Source organism: Mustela nivalis (genome assembly GCF_964662115.1).
Source record: "Mustela nivalis genome assembly, chromosome: 8".
NCBI lineage: Eukaryota > Metazoa > Chordata > Mammalia > Carnivora > Mustelidae > Mustela > Mustela nivalis.
The window spans coordinates 57,429,978-57,452,362 of NC_139027.1; the positions used below are offsets into that span (position 1 = coordinate 57,429,978).

The 22,385-nt window shown below is 37.3% G+C and overlaps 1 protein-coding gene across 4 annotated transcripts in view; it reads right to left on the reverse strand.

Annotated features, from left to right (window-relative positions):
* The window catches only part of AFTPH (aftiphilin), a 63,794-nt gene extending 41,824 nt beyond the window's left edge, over positions 1-21,970 (reverse strand). For 2 of the 4 annotated variants that reach the window (XM_082746646.1, XM_082746644.1), the window contains exon 1: positions 19,993-21,970. The gene's annotated coding sequence lies outside the window, so the exon portion shown is untranslated. Of the gene's footprint in view, positions 1-19,584; positions 19,928-19,992 lie in introns of those variants that run through there. The other 2 variants (XM_082746645.1, XM_082746643.1) reach the window with 1 other exon arrangement.
* Positions 21,971-22,385: the final 415 nt, after the last annotated feature.

A 22,385-nucleotide genomic window follows, 5' to 3' on the forward strand; every position in this document is an offset into this window, starting at 1 on the left:
TAGGATACTATGTAGCCATTAATATCGTGATTCTTCTTCTTTTTTTTTTTTTCAGTTTAAAAGCATCCATAATGATGGCAACATGTCAAAAGGATACAAAAGCCAGCTTAAAGGAATTCTCAGTGGTAAAATCTGACAATTTGAGCATCAAAATAAAGATAATACTGGATTATAATCTACTGAATAAAAGAAACAACTCTCAGTTCCTAGATATAAATATGTAAGATAACTGAAGCTTCAAAATACCTTCCCAAAACATAATTACAAAGGAAAAAAGTGTAACTTTACAGTGGTGAAGGGTGACACTTCATCAAATGATCAAAGTGAACATCATTAGTAACGGAAATACTGAAATCATGTATTTATCATCTGACAAGATGCAACAAGAACACCAGACCACTCCTGGAATAATTGCTGCCCCAAACACAGAACCTCAATCTATTCATGAGGAAACTTCAGACAAATTCATATTGAAAGACAGTCTACAAAACAACTGGCCTGTGATCTTCAAAAGTATCAATGTCAAGAAAATTAAGGAAAATCTTAAGAACTCTTCCAAATTGAAGATGACTAAAGAGACATGACAAGTAAATTCAACACCTGATTTTCAACTGGCTTCCCTTTCTATACAGGTCATTATTGGGACAACTGTGAAACCGGAATAGAAGCCAAGAGCAATGTGTTGATGCTAATTTCTTGATTTTAAGGGTAGTATTGTGGTTATGCAAGAGAATGTCTTTGGTTGTCAGAAATGCACACTAACATACTTGGGCGAGGTGAAAATAGTAGACACACCCTTTGTCTAGCTCCCCTAATGGTGAATCGTATATAGTTCTAGCACAAGAGCAAACCTGGAAATTGACCATGTTGGCACAGTACTATTAACCAGACTACAGACCTTATTCAGTCTTCACCTTTATAAAACAAAACAAAAACTTGCATCCACTTGTGTCTGTGTGTAGTTCTGTTCAATTTTATCCTATGTACAGATTGGTGCAACTACCACAACTACCAAAATACAGAACTGCTCCCTCTCCTGCACCCCATCCTTGCGCAACCACCGATCAGTCTTCCACCTCCATAGTTTTGTCATTTCAAAAGTGTTATGTAAATGAAATTATATAGCATGCAACCTCTTGAAGGTGACTTTTTTCACTAAGTATAATGCCCTTACGGTCCTTCCTGGTTATTGCATGTATCAGTAGTCAATTATTTTTATTGCTAAGTAGTATTCTGTGGTACAGAATACTCATCAACTGAATGACATATGGGTTATTTCCGATATTATAAATAGTACATAAACTACATTAATAATATATGTATCAGTAACGTATTTAAATAGTACACATATTAAAGACGATGACAACATTTATATACAGGTTTTTGTGTTAACCTAAGTTCTTATTTTCTGGACAAGTGTGATTACTGGGTTCTATGGTAAGTGCATGTTTAGTTTTGTAAATGCCTATTTTTCAGAGTGCTGTACCATTTTACCTTCCATAATACTCATAATACTTTACTTTTTTTTAAAGACTTTATGTATTTGTCAGAGAGCGTGAGCACACAAGCAGGGAGAGCAACAGGCTTCCCACTGAGCAAGGAGCCTGATGGGGGATGTGGGACTTGATCCCAGGACATGAGCTGAAGGCAGACCCTTAACTGAGCCACCCAGGTGCCCCCATAATACTTTACTTTTTAAAGAACCACCTGTGATGTTTCTTATTAGTACAATCTGTTCATGGTTAACCTACTACTTTTCTTAAAACTTTTCATTATTTGAAAAATTAAGTATTTTACTTAGCTTAAGCTTATTTCAAATTCGGATGTTAAGGAAATACCAAGATCTGAATCAGAAACTTTGTAATCAAACCAACAACATAGAAAATACTACTTCTTGTCACATCTTGAAAAAGTACTCTGTTTCTCCTTCTAGATGCAACAGGATCTGTCAGCCTCCCAGACTATGAACATTTCCTCCTTTTTCAAAACGGTGTCACCTACCAATGGGAAGAACTTGGGCTACACATTCCCCTTCGGCAGGTCTTGGCTTTGGTCCAATTCACCCTTCAAAAATCTAAGAGAATACTATTCTCAAGTTTCAGTTAAGAATGCCAACCAGCCAGAGGGGAGGAGGCTTGAAATTTTCCAACGCAGTAAAATTTGTTAGTTGAAGCATTATGTGTTAATTGAAGTAGCTGTATGATTAATTAGCATATTAAGTCTGACTTAAGACAAATTCTTCTTTTTTAAACACAGAAAATATGGACTTTAAATGGCTATTCCTTAACAGGAAAAAGAGCTAGATGAGCTACTTTAATACTGTGCCTGGCACACAGCAACCTTAATAAATATTTCTTCATCCCTCTTAATGGACTACTTACTTCACACCACAAGTTGTTTTCTAATTTTATAATCTTAACAAACACATGCACGTGAGTATGTGTGTGTAGGAAGCTGTGTTCAACTTCCCATTTTTATGCCTGCTTATTCCAAGACCTCTTAAACAAGTAATTGTTTAAACAAGTAATGGGGGTATCTAGGAAAGATTCAAGCTATAGGATACACAAAAAGTAGACACGGGGCTTTCAAGCTTGCGTAATAAATGGGGTATCCTGAAGTTAGTTAGAGCATGCAGATAGAGAATCTGGCAGACCTTCTATACTTTGGAGATCTGTCCATCAGAAATCACATCGTTAATACAGAGCCTAGGGGACAACATAAGTGAGAAACAGTGAATAAAAATGCAAATCAAAGATGATCTTCAGGGTTACAAACCATGAAAACCAAAGGATCTTTGGTTTGGTAATTCTTATAGGAGTCCAATACAGAGGGGCCAGGGGAATAATCCACAATCCTAGTAGCAATCAGCAGTGGAACCCGGAGTCCTGTGCCAGATTAGCAGCCAGGGTAACAAGGCATACAATGGGTAAAAGTGATTCAATATTAATCTCTCATAAGAAAAAAAGTTGTACCTGCTCAAGGAGTTCTAGCCTCAGGTCTGAAATGGTATGGAAAAGAAGAGGTGGTAGGTCTGTAGGTTGAAAACCCTGGGGTCTAGTGGAAAGGGAGGCTTGGTAACACAGAGGAATGAAAGGAGGAATGGGGCTAACTATCTTCTAAAACTACCTGGCAATTTAAAAATAGTTTCCCAAAAGGAACAAAGTTGGAGCACTTAAGTTACCAGATATCAAGACCTGGTTTAAAGCTACGTGTCATGTGATAACAAAGATGCCACTGCAGTGTGGAGGGGGAAAGGACAAGCCTTTTTTTTTTTTTTTTTTTTTTTAACAAATTGTGCTGGATCAAGTGAAAACCTACACAGGGGAAACAAATCTTTGATTCTACATAATAACTCACAGAAAAATCAGCTCCAGACAGACTGTAGGCCTAAATGTGAAAGATGTGAAAACAATCAATGTTCTAGAAGAGAAGTTGAGATTATTTTCATGACCTTAGAGAAGGCAAGCTGTTTTAAATAGGGCATAGAAAGCAATAATCACAAAAGAGAAAAATGATACACTGGACTTCATTAAGATTTAAAACTTCTGTTCACCTAAAAACAACATTAAGAGGGGCACCTGGGGGGACGCCTGGGTGGCTCAGTTGGTTAAGCGGCTGCCTTCGGCTCAGGTCATGATCCCAGCGTCCTGGGATCGAGTCCCACATCGGGATCCTTGCTCTGCGGGGAGCCTGCTTCTCCCTCTGACTCTGCCTGCCACTCTGTCTGCCTGTGCTTGCTGTCTCTCTCTCTGACAAATAAATAAATAAAATCTTTAAAAAAAAAAAAAAAAAAAGAGGGGCACCTGGGTGGTTCAGTGGATTGAGTGATACAAAGAAACGAATCTTAGTTAACTTTCTGGCTTTTGATATATCTAGAGATGACTGGACCATGCGTGATGTCACAGAAGTTTTCATGCTTCTAAAACTGAAAATCTACAAGAATAATCATCTTTATACTTCCTTTTTGAGTGATTTGTCCTCAGCATATTATATTAGCTCTACGGTCGTTAACAAAACAAGGAAAGCCCCTAAAAAGAGATGCTTTTTAGCTAAGAATTGAGAAATGTTTTGTTGTTGTTTTTTTGTAGGACTCCATTTAACATAAGCTGCAAACTTAAGGCTATTTAATCAAATTTCCACTAATTCTGAAGCTGAGTATTTTTAAGAGACCTTGTAATTCCTTATAAACTTGCCAATTTAAAAACAAAAATCCAAGACATCATAGACATCAACTGCCAACATGCAGTGTTGTTTAAAATATTTGTTGAGGGGCATCTGGGTGACTCAGTTGGTTAAGCGTCTGCCTTCAGCTTAAGTCAGGATCCCAGGGTCCAGGGATTGAGCCCCTTGTGGGGCGGACTACCTGCTTAGCCAGGAGTCTGCTTCTCCCTCACCCTCTGCCTCTCCACCTTGCTTGTGCTTTCTCTCTCTCACTCTCTCTCTCAAAAAAATAAATAAAATCTAAATAAATAAATAAAGCATTCATTCAACAAACAGTATATTCCAAGTGCTTTCATTTTCTGCTTACACCAGTATCAAGTTAACATTTATTCAACGCTATGTGTTGAAACTATGTGAAAAGCATTCATGAATTATTTCACTTAGTCCTCATACTATGCGATGAGATAGGGATTATTATCTTCATTTTACAAATAAAAGCTTAAAAAGCTAAATAATCCCTCATGGTAGTGTAATTACTAAGCCGTGAATCAGTCACAAGCTAATAAATAATTGAAAAATGTCTTACTGCAGAAATAATTGAGAGCAAATACTGGAATTACAAGAATCATCCCTTAAAGGTTTCTGAGTTGTTCAGAAAAAAGTTTCTGAAACTTCCACAATAATTTGGAAGGAGAAAAAAGATGCTTACAACCTAATAACCAACAAAAAATGCCAAGAGGTGAGTGTTTTCTTTTAGTATTAATGTACACAGAAGTAAAAACGTGGTGAAGAATGAAACAAGCAGCAAAATATCTTTATAACTAAGCTGATTACCCTCAAAAGGCCGGACTGCCAAAAATGACAACCAAATTTTGTCTTCCTGATTTTGATGTCAATAAGGATGATTCACAAAAGTACAAATATCATATGTACAATGTAAATGAGGACATAAGCAGCAACTCACATTCACTCTTCAATGAATGTTGCTAAAAAGCAATGAGTTACTATTTTACAAAAGGCGGGTCTCAAAAATTCCTAAGAAAGAGCTTTCCTTTTACTGTATATTTAACTTTTTACATAAATCCGTAAGGCTTTTTATTTGTGTTTGTATGGTTCCACAGTAAAAATTAAACAAGATAAATAAAAACATCTGAAACTGTTTCACCTTTAATTCATTATATCAACTGACCATATTTGAGAGATTACTATTATTCCCCAAAAGGTACTTCAACTTGAAAATGAATAAATGATATTGGATAACTGCTGGCAACAAAGATAACAAAACAGAAGCAGCAGTGAGGATAGATGCATTAGCGCTGGTAAACACTTTTTTCCCCAGTACTCTGTGCTCTTACTACAGTTACAGAATAAACTAGCCACTCTAATTTTCCCTCTAATAACCCCGAACCTTTTCAACAATGAAAACAGAATCTAAAAGCAGGAACTACTTCAGTTTCATGTCCTTTCACTAAAATCTTGCTTACATCTACAATATTGTCTACAGATAACCCCTGGACCTTCTGTTCTCTGAACTGCTTGCTCAGAGGACCCTTTGAATTTCTCCATTACTACTGATGCTTTCTCATCAAGCTTGTGAAGGTTCAAGAGTCTTCCAATCTCAAAACAAATCAGAGCAAAACAAAACCAACTCCTCCCTTCTGTGTCCTTCTACCTCCCCTCCTCCTCACCATATCAAGCTTCTTTTTGCTATCTCTACTTCCTAACCTCCCACTCACTCCCTCAACCCAGCACAATCTGGCTTCTGTCCTACCACTCGACTGAAACTGCTCTTGCAAGAGGTACTTTACTTGAGCTCAAAAGACTGGAAATGTTGTGCAGGAATAGGCAGGCCTCTGTTGTCAGCCACTGCATCCTCAGGGCCTGGTGCACGGGAGGAACTGAACATATGATTATTGTTCTTGCTGGGACATTTACTCCAATGACCACTTGTCTCCTCCTCCACCTCACACTGGGTTTCTAAACCCTAGCTCTGGTGCTCCACCAAGTTAGGAAACACCAAAGTTCAGTTAAGGTAGTAAGTGTGATCTGAGAGAGGCTGGTCTGAAATGTAACACATGTAAAAGAGAGCAAACCCAATCATTTGTGCTGCACCTGTTTGAAAAAAGAGAATGTTGAGAGGGGTAGTACTTATATGCAAGCTAGGAGGAAAAAAAAAAATCTGCTGAAGGACAAATTTTTGTTCATGAGTTTTGAATAGACCAACTAGTATGACTCTCTGATTTGAGGCAGTTTCACACCCTAAGTGGAGGTGTCAGCTGGTGTCTCTGGAGCGTGATGAGACTCTGGATGGCCCAACTAATTTCCCCTGCTCTCGTTCTCTGCTCCCAGCAACTTTAATGCTCCATGTAAAATTTCCCACAGATTTGCAATCAGCTGGCATGAATAGCTGACATGTTTTGAAAGAAATTTCTTGCTGTAAAGCTTTAGATTTAAATTCTGGCCAAGACTGATGAGTTTAAACCTCAAGATCCCATGGTATTCTGAAAAAAATAAAACCCCAAAACACAAAACCTACTTTGTGGACTTTCAAAACAGAAACCCCCCCCCTCTAGTCTGTAACTAAAATACATACATGTTGGCAGGTCTCTGGCAGCTGCCCTTCCTGATAGTGCTACTCTCTACTAAATGTCTACTATGAGAGCAGCTCACCTTTTAGAGAAAAAGCCATCTAGTATAGTTCTAAAATTGCAACCAAATGCAGTTAAAATTCAATTATCTAAGCTAATGAGAAAGGGTGCTATGTCCTACATAACCTATAACTCACAAATTTGGCTTTAAAATATGACCTATGTAACAGCAGATTTACCTCACAAATTGTCTTTGCTAAGTGCTATTTGTTACTTTAATTTGTTCCCTGACCACCCATCAATTGAGAAAAAGATAACCTAGAAACATGTGAGAAGGAAATCAGATGATGAACCAGACTTAAAAAGAGCCATAAGTCATCCACAAATAGCAACAAATAATGACATTTTTGGGGTGAGTTATTATAAAACTTAAGTTTTGTATATGTGAAAAATCAAATATAAACACACTCCAAAACAGTGCTCAGGAGTGTATGTGTGTGTGATATACACAGGTAATGCCACAAGTAGGGTCCCCTATACTGATAACCTTCATGGAAACTATGGAAGGAATTCTCTTAGCAAACAAATTCTAGGTGGTTGACCTTTCAATAGTGTTGTTTCTTGGTTTAAAGTTTTACTTTCTCCTGAGAGGCAGAAAGGCTAAAGGGTAAAAAGAATTTCACCAAACAGTACTTACCCTTATTCTCTGGGTACTCTTGATAGTTCTATACCATTTTTTCTTAAAAGCTGGTCAGGATCACCTAAACTGATTTTATAAACTTAAATTTATAAAACAGGAATAGGTCATAACGCAAAGTAAAAAAAAAAAAAAAAAAAAAAAGACAAAAAGGACACTGAAGAATTTAACAAAAATGACCAAAACTCATAGTCAATTTCCTCTAACTACTATTAGTACCACTAAGGTTAGGGTCCCTCTATATAAATGCTATGAACAATGTCAAGTAATCAATAAAAAAAAAACACCTGGAAATTTGTCCGTATTTTTTACCTTTAAACTATTTAAGCAGCAGGATTTAAGCAGACTTAAAACTTCTGCAGTATTTCTATATTTTCTAAAACATCTATTCTCTTACGATCAGTTTTATAGGAAGCTCATTTTATAGTCTTGCAGGCATTGCTTAAAGTTTGCTACAAGAAAAAAACCCTCAAAATTATATCTGTGCAAAATCTTAGCACAGAATTTGTGTTAATAATGTATGTCTATCATAACAAGAACTGTTTGCACGCACCAATTTTGTTCAAGATTTAATCCCCCTCACAATAATACCATCATTCTCTTTCCTTCTGATCCACTTCCTCTAAATCCAATTACTGCTTCCAGCATATAAGAGGAGGGAACAGAGCTTCTTTCAAAACAAAGAACCCCTCCTTCATCTGGTGCTTACAATGACAAAAGGCATTCTTAAATTACATTATTTGAATGAACTAAGTAATTTGATAAAATGAAAGCATTCATTTTCTCTTCACAGAATTTTACACATAGTAATAAAAAATACTATTTGTTTTTAAAATTCATACTATCCCCAAACTAGGAAGCAAGCCACTTTAAGAATAAAATTAAAGACACTATTGGTGGGAGTAAATGTTGGTTCATACTCCAGGCAATTCTGCAATATACCAAAAATTTTAATGCATATTTTTTGGACTAAACAATTTCATCCACAAAAATGTATCCTATAGAAGCATTCACAGAAGTATATAAAGATCATTCCCCCAAAATGTTAACTCCTACATATTTTAAAAAGCAACTGAAAATAACAAATATTTACCAATAAGGAATAGGGTAAATAAAAAATATAGACTATATTACTAATTGGGAAATGTTTCTATAATATATTTTTAATTGAACAAAATATTTCTGAAAGGCATTATTCTCTCTTGATTCTCCTCTTACTTACCACGGCCTTCTCCTACTTCAATGGATCTGCTTCTTTTGCTTGCCTCTCAAATTTCAGTGTCTCCCAGGCCTCAGCCTCCCCATATTCTCATCCTGGACAGATCTCATCCACCTTTTGTTTTTATAGGTTCATAATACCGAAAGCCCTATCTCTCTACAGGCTGCCCAACCTCCAGATGTGTCTACTCAAATGCCTTTCTGAGTATCTCTACCTGGATGTCCCAAAGATAGCCCATATTCTCCAATTCCAAAACTGAAGTCAACCTCTACTCAAAGAACAGAAACCACTTCTTCCTACACAACATTCTGAATTCTAAGTCCAGAAATCTGTTATTCCTGACCACTCCCATGAATTTAATTGACCACAAATTAAATCTTCTATATTGCTTACTATATTTGTTTTAATATCCCTTGACCAATAGCTCCTTTAAGGGCCTTATTATTTTTGGCCAGGATTACGACAGTCTACTTGAAACTCTTATCCAACATGGCTAAGATACTCTCTCTTTGCTTCAGTCAGACAAAAGTACCCCCTGTTCCTCCACTGGTACTGTTACCTCTAGGTTGTTACATGTCATTTTTTCTAACTTCCTGTCCTTACCTGTTTGGAGAACCCATTTACTATACCTTCAAACCTTATTCAGTCATGAAGTTTTCTGTGAAATGAGATCACCAATACTTATCAAGGTGTTATGTCATAGGTACTATGCTTGGTGCTAATCATACACTATCCAATTTAATCTCAACCACCCATTGTTATAGAGGAATAAAACAGACTCAGAGAGGTCAAATAATCTGCTCAAGGTCCCATAAAGACTAAGTATGGAAAGTAGGGCTCTAACACTACAGCCGGTATTCTTTTCACTATGTCAGGTTGCCTTTCTGAATTAATTAATCCTTCTTTATATCTACATCTTTTATTACATCTGACAAAGTAAATCAAATTTGTTTCTATGTTTTTCTCTTCCAATAGCCTATAAACCCACACTACTCAATCTTAGCTCTGTATTGTTTTCCTTTTTTAATAGAACAGGTGGACCTAAAGATCGGTATTTTTCAAAAAGTTTGAAAGATGGTGCTGATTGTCAGCAAAAATTGAGAGCCACTGAGTTATATTTCCAGACGATAAGACTATCACCAGGGGCACCTGGGTGGCTCAGTGGGTTAAAGCCTCTACCTTCAGCTCAGGTCATGATCTCAGGGTCCTGGAATCGAGCCCCACATTGGGCTCCCTGCTCACTGGGGAGCCTGCTTTCCTTCCTCTCTCTTTGCCTGCTTTTCTGCCTACTTGTGATCTCTGTCAAATAAATAAATAAAATCTTAAAAAAAAAAAAATGACTATCACCGGACTTTTTACCTTGGGGGTGACATAAATGTCTATAAACTTCACTGCTGAACTCACTGATACAGGTAAATCAATGAAACTGTAATTTTTCTTATAAAAAGTTTTCCTCTACTTAAAATGATTTAAATGTATAAATGTTTCTTAAAGTTCTGTCATACACATTTATCTGAGACCATCACAAAGAAATTTCACACTCAAGATTTAAAAGAGTTCACAATACAAAATTTTTGATATTTTTCTTAAATGAAACTTGGAAAATTTCCTTAAAGGATCAAATTTAAATTACTGTAATAATCCTTGAAACAGATGCAATTATGTATATAATTTAAATGTTATAGAACCCTTGGAAAAAATAATGTTTAAAAAAATTAATCTGTTTCACTTGCAGCTGAATATTATGAAATGAATGTGAACAGCAACAAAAGAAACTTTTCTCTACTTCCAGAAACCAAGATCACTGGTAGTCTGATTAAAATCTATACTTTTTATTTAGGTGCAACACTTGCACTGTTTCAGGAAAACTTCTGAAACCTAATGTGATGGAAAGCTGTCATCTGCTGGCTCATTATGATATAGCAGAATGCATCTGCAATATGAAAGGAGTAAGAAAAAATGATGACTTGACTATAGGTAAAAAGTAATGAATATTCTTTTTTTTTTTTTAAAGTAATGAGTATTCAAACATTCCAGTTTGGGCTTCAGGAAAGAAAATTTGGATGTGATACCTGAAACTCTTGATATTTCTTCTTTTTTTAAGGAACAAAGATGCTATTAAAACTATCCAGTACAAAGAGTTAATTTATCTCTTAATGTAAGGTCATCACTTTTTATAAATTGCTACTAAAAACAAAAGCCATAAGAAAAGAAATTAATGCCTCAGATTTTGAGTGTCACTGTAGCAGAAATATTTTACCTGAAAATACTCCAGGTCAACATTTCTACACCCAAATAATAAACAATTAAGATGAGAAATGATTAACCACAGCAAAATAGAAAATACTACAAAACATAAGCAATGACTAAAAAGAAAACAACAAAAACACCCACCTTGGAGGGTATGTGAAGCAGAAACATTATTCACTTTATCTCTTTAAGTAACCGTGGTCTCATTAAGATATATGCAAATATCAAAGATCCTATTCCGAGAAGTCTCGCTTTGAAAAGTATCATTTAAAGTTAACATTTAGGGGCACGTGAGTGGCTCAGTAAGTTGAGCATCTACCTTTGACTCAGGTCATGATTGGGATAAGTCCCATGTTGGGCTCTCTGCTCCGCGGGGAACCTGCATCACCCAATCCCTCTGCCTATTGCTCTGCCTACTTCTGCTCTCTCTGAAAAAAAAAAAAAAAAAAAAAAAAAAGGAAAAGAAAAAGAAAAGCCAAAACAAAAAAAAACAGCCCAAAAACTTAAAGTTAACATTTAAAGACTAAGATGTGAATTAAGAATCATATCCTCGGGCGCCTGGGTGGCTCAGTAGTTAAGCCGCTGCCTTCGGCTCAGGTCATGATCTCAGGGTCCTGGGATCGAGTCCCGCGTCGGGCTCTCAGCTCAGCAGGGAGCCTGCTTCCTCCTCTCTCTCTCTCTGCCTGCCTCTCTGCCTGCTTGTGATTTCTCTCTATCAAATAAATAAATAAAATCTTTAAAAAAAAAAAATCATATCCTCTATTACCTAAACAAAGAATTGTTAAATTTAACATAAAAATTCAATGTTAGCAATGCAGAATTTTTACATTTGTTGTTAAATGTTAGGTTTGATTTTTTTTTTTAAATTTTATTTATTTATTTGAAAGAGATCACAAGTAGGCAGAGGCAGGCAGAGAGAGAGAGAGAGGGGGAAGCAGGCTCCCTGCTGAGCAGAGAGCCTGATGGGACTTGTTCCCAGAACCCTGAGATCATGACCTGAGCCGAAGGCACAGGCCTTAACCCACTGAGCCACCCAGCTGCCCCTCTGTTAGGTATTTTATCTTTTTTTTTTTTTTTTGCTGCTCATGTGAAATGGGGTCTCCACTTCCATCTTATTTTCTAACTGCTGAGTACTATTTATAAAATTGAAAGTTCCTGTTACTTGTAAAATTTACCATCACAACATAAGCAAACTGGAATAATCTGACCATTTCCGTTCCAATTCTTATATCTCTCTTTTTCTTTATTGTGTTGGCTAATGCCTCCAATACCAAATCTAATGGTAGTGGTGATAGCAGGCATTAGTATTCCCCCTAAATTAAGATACTGATTTTTTGATTTGAGGCATATACATTTAAAAAAATTAAAAATGAGTTTCAAAATTTAGGGAGTTAATAGTATTTATGGAATTACATAATTTTTCCTTAGGTCTATCTGTTAAAGTAACCAAAAACCCAATACTTCTTAATTGTTTTCAATGTGTTCATAAGGGAAGTCCAGTTTGTTTTCCGCTGCAGGAAAAAGGTATGTTTCCAAATAATCAGATAAGCTTGTGTTAGATTATTTGCTCGGTTACACACATGTCAAACAAAAACATTTAAGTTGCTCGATCCAATTTACTCCTTACTTTCACTTTTACAAACAGGTCTCAAAACAAACTTAGATTTTCTTAAGTATGAACATAGTCAAATTAATAGGGTAAGTTCTTCCAGGTTTCATCCAGGCTCTTTTCTTACTCAACTTCCCCCACAAACAATCTCATCCATCTAGGCTTTAATTATCACATTCTAGAACTTGCAGATTGATCACTATAGCCCAACTCTCAAACCTGAGCTTCAGACCTCCCAGGGCTACTCTCTACTAGTTCTCTCCAACTGAATTCCTCAACTCAAACTGAGCTTAACAGTAACAGAACTTAAGTCAGAAACATGAGAGCCACCCCTGACAAAGCTCCTCACCTTCACTTATTTTTATCTCATAAATCTTTCAATTCTAGAATATCTGTACCTTCTTTCACCTCCTATGACTTGTTCTGGTCTAAGATGCCATTATCATTTTAGCAGCCTCTTCCTGACTGGTATTCAATCATATGCAACCCGACTAATCTTCTAAAAAGCCAATCTGATCACACTGATTCCCTGCTTGTGATAAAGATTTAAAAAAATATTTAATAAAGTCTATATAAGCCATTCCTATCTCACCAGTCACCTCCTCTTCCCTTTCCCCGTTTTTTCTAATGCTCTAAATTAGGCCCTCTTTCATTTATTGAAAGGCAAACATTGTTTTGTGCCCCAGGGCCTTTGCACCTATAGTCCCACTGCCTGAAACACTCCCATACATCCTTCAATTCTTAGATGAGGGAACAAATTTTCACATAAATTTTATAACACCCTCTCCCAAGTCCTATATTTCTTTCAGAACATAAGAACTGCAGTAAGTTATAGTCTGTAATCAAACACTTAATAATTTGAAAGTTTACTGTGCAAATTGTGTATCCTATGAAACACATACTGACAACCTGAAATACAAAAGTGATTTTCAAAAATCTTTTTTACTGCTTTCCAGAGTAGCGAATTAATCTCGTATTTCTATTCCATATATAAAAATAAGTCAGTGTCATGCTCCAGAGCAGCATGTTCCAGTCCAACTGAAATCCGACATGACCCCATGTATACGATTTTAACTCTTCCAACAGTCAATTAAAAAAGCAGATAAAATTATATTTTGCTTAATCCAAAGCATCTGAAATATTATTTTAATATATAATCAACCTAAAATAGATATCTTAACATTAGTTTTTGAATTCTGGTGTGTTTTTTTAACTTAGAGCACATCTACTTTGGACTGGCTTTATTAAAAAGTGTGACATGTGGCTAGTGGTTATTATACTGCACAACATATCTCCAGAAGATAATATTGTATTTCTTGTACTTAAATAGCTTACTAACATAATCAGAGTTATTTTAAAAAGAACATGGCATTAAGCAATTTTAACTTCATATCAAATAAGGACACATCTCCTGTTTAAACCATTCAAAAATGTTTAAATTATGCAAATATTCCAAACTCCTGAAAAGCCTAAATCCAAAATAAAAATTCAGGTAAACAGCTTAAAAAGTGCATTTTTACTGATAACCTGAGGAAATTAAAGGAAGATGGGTACTCTCAAACACTGCTTGTAGGTAAATTACTTTATTACAATCTCTTGGAAAGCAAATGGTTTCCCCTTTGATTTAGTAACTCCACTTCTAAGACTTAGTCCTATGGAAATAACCAAAAACAAAGTCAAAGATCACAAACTTTTTCACCAAGATACAGTATTATTCATGTATACACGTGTATATGACACTCATACCCACAGGGGGAAAAACTGAATGCAATCCAAAATGTTAAGTTATCTCTTTGTAGTGTGATTACTAATATTCCTTTTAACATGTATTATTCCTTTCAATAAATATTTATTGAGTGTTACTCTGTGCCAGGCATTAAAACAGATGGGTACCTGTCATTAAGGGCATACCTGTGTTCTTTAGATACTTTTCCAAATTTTTCAAATGTCTATAGTAAACATATTATCCTTTTGTAACTTTAATAACCAGAAAAATATAATATGGAGTGGATGCTGATTTGGGAAAATCAACTGTAAAGGGACATCCACCTGGGGAAAAACTTGAATATAGCCTTGAATATTAGTTTAGATGAAAGTTTTCTGAAATGGTAAGGGAAATTTAGTTGATTAAAACAAAACAACCTACAAAATAGTCTGTACGGAAAGACTGCAGTTTGTTAAAAGGGCAATACACACACACAGACGCGCGCGCGCATACACACACACACATAAATAATGTGGGGAAAGATACATGCTAAACTGTTAACAAGGCCATTTTTTGAATAGTAGGAATGTGATTTTTTCTTCTTCTTTTTTTTTTTTGCTTGCAAATTTTCTACAATGCCCTTGTAATTAAAGACTTTCAAAAATTAAAATATGTATGAGTGCTGTGAAGTGTGTAAACCTGGCGATTCACAGACCTGTACCCCTGGGGCTAAAAATACATTATATGTTTATAAAAAAAAATTAAAAAATTAAAAAATATATACACCCACTATTTCTGAGGATCTACTACATACAAAACTGCTAGGTTCCATAAGAGGTAGAAATGAATAAAAGGAGTCACAATCTTAAAGAAAACTGCAACTAGTTAGAAGAAACAACATAAGAGAAAAATAAAAGTAATTAACACAAGCCAGAATTTAAACATCAAATGAAGGAAAATATAGTTACAAAGATTCTAAGAAAAAGATCTTACTTGATTGGGAAGAGGAGGAATGGTGAAAATGATAAAAAGTTTTGTGGAGACAGAATTTGAAATTAAAAGGATTTTAACTGATAGAGATAATGGCAGGCATTAAAAATAAAGTATGGGGCAAGTGTCAAAGAAGAGTAAGTCACATAATAGTTTGGTCAGAATGTAGGATATATGAAGGAAGTAGGCAGTATGCTGGAAAAGCTGACTGTGAAGGCCTTGAATTTTCAGAAGAGAGTATCTCTGTAAATTTTTTGAATTTAGCAATGAGGAAATTACCAGAGGTTCCAATTCAAGAAAATGCCCATATCACTGTAACCACCTCCTAATAGAATCCTCCTGCTTCCACTCCTGCACTCCCATAGTCTATTTTTTGTACAGCAGCCAGACAGATCCTTTTTTTTCCCCCAGCCAGATCCTTTTATAACATAGATTATGTCACATCTCTACTCAAAAGCCCTGCAATGGCCTCCCATTTCACACAGTAAAAAGCCAAAGTCATTACAATTTCTACAAAGCCCTTCAACACTGCCCTCTTACCCTCTAACTCTGTGATCACATATACTACTTGCCCCCTTGCAATTCTTTGAATATTCCAGGCATACTTCCGCTTCTACCACTCTTCCCCTGTATTCTCCTCACCAACTTCAGGTCTGAGGCTTCCTCTGAGCCCATCATACATAAAACAGCAAGCCCCAACAATCACCACCTCCCACTCCAGTCTCTAAGACAAAAAGTTTGTAATCCCATACCCCTTCAAATGGACTGCTTTTCTCTGTGATACTTAACATCATCTGCCAGCTCTGTATTTTATTTTTTTAATTCCCATACACATACACACACACGCACACACTCAAGTGCAAGAAAATGAAGCTCAGTAAGGGCAATTTTTTCCTTATTTGTTCATTTCAGTACCCCCAGCATCTACAACAGGGCCTCATATATCGCAGCAAGAATGAAAGGAAGAGAATACCATGGTGTTAGATATTTAGTTGAAATGGTTTATGGCACTTTAAAAGTATTTACATAAATAGAACCTACAGTGAATATATTCTAATTTACTACTTTATTTTCCTCCGGGAACTATTCACCAAAACAGTGCTTATAAATTAAGCTTTGAGCATACAGACAACCTTTAATTTACTAGCAATTTATCTCTGCAAGGTTTACTTTAGTTATTAGAAATAGGGATGGTGGTGACTGAGGAAGAAAGGAGAGAGCATTAAACCTATTTTCCTTCATTTTCCATTCTCCCAAACTAATGAGCAATGATTCCCTACCTCTCTGCTTCCTCCCCAGTGTATAGTTTCTCACTTTTTCCTTTTCCCAGGGAATAGCTCTAACCCAGACCTATGTGTCCCAACCCCAGGGTAAAGCCAGAAATAGAAACCAGGAGTGTGATACAGGGCTATGGATGGTTGACAGAAATAAGAGGAGAGCCCAAGGCAAGGGAGATTCCTGCAGAGGAACCTTGGAAGGGGAACAATTCTTTAAATATTTTCAAGTTAGAACCTCCTTATATTTTAAAGGGAAGTCAATACAAAGTAACACTTAACTACTTCCCTATCCTTTATTTAAATACACAATACTAAAAGACAAAGTAATGCTTTACTTTAAAATGAAAAAACTGACCTTTTATTATGATTTCACGCACACAATTTTAGAAAAAAATATAATGAATGATCGAGTACCAACTAGCTGTGTTAAATCTTAATCTTTTACCAAATTGCTTCAAATGTACACTAAAGAGAAAAGCTACAGTTGAAAAACACAGGTCCTTCCTAGATCCTTTATCCCTCTTCAGTTTTTCAGAAGTAATTTTGATTCTCAGTTTGTATTTATCATTCCCATGAATGCTTTTGTACTTTTGCTACATATTCCATGATTCCCAGAAAATATATTGTATAGTTCTGCATGTTTTAAAAACTATATTAAAACTAGTTAAATATGATAAATAACTTTCATATTATATCCTGGTCTGTTACCAGCTGTTTGACCTTAGGCAAGCTACTTAACATCTGTGCCTCAGTTTCTTTTCTGAAAAATGGGATACCACATATAAGTTTATAGGGTTGTTATGAGGATTAATGAGTTAACATACTCTATATAAATCACTTAGATAAGTATCTCACTCATAGTAAGTACTGTATATCAATGTTACTAATTATCATAAAGTTGTAAAAGCACCTGTGACTGTATTATATCCACACTCTGAGAAAAGACTAATTATCGAATTGATAGATACATATAACCCATATAATGGCAGACATTTTTCGAAGTGTGAAAAAACTATAAATACTTATGAAGTTCAGGCTGGAAAGATTCACTAGCCTAATTAAAGAGGAACTGAAACTGCTAAGAGAGAACAAAGTCCTTATTTTTTAACTTACAAATTTTAGGTAACATTAAATTACAATATAAACATTTATTTAAATAATTTATGACAGTTTAAAAATATCTAAATACTTAATGGCCTCCTTTTATGAGTTTTGGGGAATAGGGTTAGGAGAGAAGGAGTACTTCCTCAATGAGAAGCTATTCAAAGACTTTTTAAACTGTTAAGGGAAGCACTTTAGGTCTCACACAAAAATAAAACATTTGGTACTCAAATTTCACTTGTTTTCTGAAGTTTTAACTGCAAGTAAAACAAATTAAAATTTTTAAAGTGATGTTTTATAATAGGATTCACCTAGATTACAAAATTTTCATAAAGACAACTGCATTCTGCAAAATTTATTAATGGAATTATGGACTCAGTATCTAATTATGGACACATTTGCTACAGGATTATTTTTATAATAGTCTCTAGGTCAAAAATCAGAAAACAGAAAAACAAATGCCCTATATATTATGCGAATTCTAATGAATTTCTCACAAAAGCTTTTTTAAAGGTTTTAAAATATATCTATACTTTGAAGCTCAATTCACAGATCTAATTGTTACACAAAGGAAATCAGTCTGATGAGCATATACTAGGTGTCATTTACAGAGCGAAATATTTTATACAAGATCTTTAAATCCATGTGCAATATCTTCATGGACAAAATTTACAAGGCTACCACAGGTACTCTTCTATAGAAATACACTCCCGCAAAGAGTTAAAAATGACTTAATAACTTAATTACCAAAGCCAACATTTAAGCCAGCAAAGCATATAAAAATGTAAATAAACTGCAAATTATATCAATGGAGTGATGCTGAAACATTTGTTTCACTAGAGTTTGGCATATTTTTCAATGTCTAAAAGGTTAACTGAGAGTAACAATTAAACGTAACATCAAGGCTCTAACGGTCTACCCCTCCCACCCTCAAAAGAATAAACACACAAAAACCAAAAAACCCCAATTCGGAGTATGAGAATGTACTCCGTGGAAGCCAGTGAAGAGGGAAGATTAAAGTTCAAAAGTAAAGTGTTACTTTTCTTCCCCTAAAGTGAGAACTCTGATATGGAACCACTGCTTTTGTTTAATTTGCCCCCTTCCCACGTCCCCACTACAATATTTAAAAGTATGAGTTAGTCTTTTCCTCGGCCCCCAAAGAGAAGATTCAATGGGAAACTAAGCTAAAACTTGCATTAATCACTAAGAGAAAAAAACCTAGCCACTCTCAGTACTTTCCTAATGGAGAAAAGACCCCTACCACTGTTCACCCTATACTCTTGTCCTTTGCCCAAGCAAGACACACTGCACCTGACAAACTGGAAGAGTAAAGAATAATGGTCCAATTTTGCGAACGCAATCTGGGGAGGAGACAGATTATTTCTTGAGGAGTGCAAGAAAGAAGCAAAAAAGATCCTTTCAAGGAAGGGATGCATGAGCTCTGGGGCTCTTCTCTGCCAGTTGGGAGGACTCAAAATCCGCTTGCTTCAGAGACCCTTGGAAGCAGCTACACTCCGGTCGCAGCCGGCCTCAGGCCTGGGAAAAGCAGAATGTTTACACCTGTCACGAGGATGGGGGAGGGAAAAAGAGGAAGCCGGAGCAAAGCCCCAAACTTCTCTACAGCTCCCGAGAGGGAGCGGCGGGCCGGAGCTTTGGCAGGTGGAAGCGGAGAGGCAGGGCGAGCCAAAAGCGGCCCCGGGGATGTGGGAACGGCTTACACTTCTCCGGCTGGTGCCCGGGAATGCAGGGAGGGATCTGTGCGCTTTGGACGCTGCCGACGGCGTCCCCGCACCCGCCGCGGAAGAGGGCAGAGCCCAAGTCCGGAGCCCGCAGGCCCGCAGAGCCGGCACCGTTCCCGTCTCCGCAGTCCCAGGCTCCGCGGCAGGCAGGTGCTCCCGACCCGGACAAGGGTCCGGCCAGTGGGCCGGGCCGGGTCCCAGCACCCTCTTACCCCGCGCGGCCGGGGAAGCGGAGCGGTGGCGCTTACCTGGCTCGTTCGGGGCGGCCGCGATGGGCATGGCTCAGGGGCCCGGGGAGTAACTGGCTCCCCGGGGAAGGACCGGCTAGTCCGACGCGGAGCTGGTGAGAGCGGAAGGCAGGCTGCTCACAGCCCTGTCAGCGAAGCAGCGCCATGGACGCCCACCCGGAGTTTCAGCGCTGTCGCGGGACCCCCATCCCATTACCCTCCGCCCTCTTCCGCCGCCGCCGCCTCCACCTCCTCCTCCGCCGAGACCCCCCGCCCACTCCACACACTCTCCCATCATGCAGCGGGGGAACCGCTGCCGCTGACACGTCACTTCCGGGCGCAGGTGGCTAGGTCGGGGCCGGGCGCTGGTGGGTGCAGGGGGGGGTGGGGGAGGACACTCCAGGGGAATTAGTGTCACAGAACGCTTACCCCTGCGCAGGCGCGGTGGTGCAGCGTGCCGGCCGCCATTTTGGGTGTGGGCAAGTTGCCCTTTTCCTTTACTTCCTTGCGAGTCATCGAGCTGTTGCGGGGAAGGACGTCTTTCCGCATTCCGCCTCCCGTTGAAGCTGCGCTCCGGGCGAGGGACAGGTGCTTTTCAGCCAATTCAGTTAGGACCTAGTTAAGTCTCTTGCTCTCCGAATAAAATTGCCAAGATTTTGAAATACAGAACCATATCTTCTCCACCAAAAACCTACCGGAGAGCCTTACCACCTTGCCCTTTTCGCCCCGAAAGACGACTTTTCCTTCAGTCCGCGTCCCTTCCTCTTTGTAATTAAAACTGACAGAAGAGGAAGCTGGTGGTTGATACATAACAAAGAGATTGTTATAAATCAACCCTAAGAGGGAAAGCACCCGCCGAAGACTGACAAATCGGCTTTGAGATCAACAGGGAAAAAAAAAAAAAATTGGGAATTTTGCTAACAGATGGAGACGGTGGTAATTTTTCATAGATGCTGCGGGAGAATACCCAATGAAGCTAAAGATACCAAATCAACATGCATTTCTCTAGCAGGGGTCATAAAGGATTCTTTTTCTATCATCAATCTTGAGTAGTTAATCATTTGGGTTTTTATAACCTTTCCCTCTTTTTTTTTTTAAATCAAATATGTGTTAGAACACCGGCCACTGTAAAAATCAGTCTACAAAGGTTTCAGAGATTATTGTTGTCGTCCGGGGTGATGAGCCCTGCTGAGCGCTCATTCTGCTCACTTTTGCCAAACCTGCACCAATAATTTGAATAATTTAAAATAGTTCCAAGATAGCAAAGCTCAACAGCTACGCAAAGAAACGAGGACGGAAAACACCCCCTCAGCCACAGAGAAGTGTCCACCCCCTTGAGTGGAGAAAATATACAAATCAGGGGAACGATAAGGACAAAAGCAGTTCATCACGGTTTATCCCGCCTCTGCAATGTTCTAGACAAATTAACTTGGAGCGCTAAAATAGACCCGCATTTGTCTTTTTACAACTCAATCGCTGCAAGAAATACGGAGACTGCATCAGTTTAAGTTGGAGTACCAATTGCTTTGTGGTGGTACTGGATTTTTTGTTATTGCTCAGTCACTAAAGAAAAATCTATATGGCTTGTCAAATTCCTATTGTATTTCGCCCCCTGCTGGTGTAGCTTGCGTGCAAGGGTGAAACAAAGTATGTGTGTAGGTCACTATAAATGTTTATTGACCAAGGAAAAAAATAAATGTGTAGAGAACTGGAAATGAATTGACTTTAGGTGAACACATGCTTGTTTTAATTTGATAGCTCTACTAAACAGAGATATTGGAGTAAGAAGAACATATGATAAAATCCTAAAGCAGATCCTACACCAAGAAAATGTTTAAATTGAAATAATGAATTGAAACATCAAAACGTTAAAAAGAAAACCCTGCTTTAGGAAAAATATCTCCCTGATCCATACATAACATGATTTATAATGTGATGATTTTTGTCAGATAAATGTAGAAGCCAATTCTATTTACTTAAGGACAACAATTTAAGAATCAGTGTCCAACTTTCAATATGGAAATTGAGTAGCTATTTGGTCAGATGATATGTGAGTGCAATCAACCAACTTGTAATTGGTAATCTTACACAGGATTCTGAAGACAGCATTCCAAAGCCTACAAAAATGTAGTACAAAATGACAGTTTTTGCTTCTGTTTTTAAGATGATGAACCTGTAGGAAACAATTACCAAAATTCATTGCATCTGAAAAAATTGCATTTGGATCTAGTGATGGTATTATTTTTGTTTATTTTTAAAAATCATGACCATAACTTCATTATCTAAGAATTTGCATCAAGAAAAGAAAAAGTAAATGATTATTTATCATTGTGTCGTATTTACTTCTAGTTTTTCCTCCTGTGCAGATTATTTTTACAAAGTTGTAATCATAATAAAGTTATGTAAACATAACTTTCCACTTAATATTATGCTCTAAGGGTTTCCTTCTTCTTTATTTTTATTTTTTTATAATTTTTTTTTTTTAATTTGACAGAGAGCGATCACAAGTAGGCAGAGAGGCAGGCAAAGAGAGAGGAGGAAGCAGGCGCTCTGCTGAGCAGAGAGCCCGATGTGGGACTCGATCCTAGGACCCTGAGATCATGACCTGAGCTGAAGGCAGAGGCTTAACCCACTGAGCCACCCAGGCACCCTAAGGGTTTCCTTCTATTGCTTAACATTTTATAAAACCTTAACTTTAATTGTCTACATGGGATTCAATGGAGTGGACATACTGTGATTTATCCATTATCCTATTAGTAGATATTTTCCATTATTACAAATAATACTCTAATGAACATTGTGTGCATGCGGCTTTGTCCAAT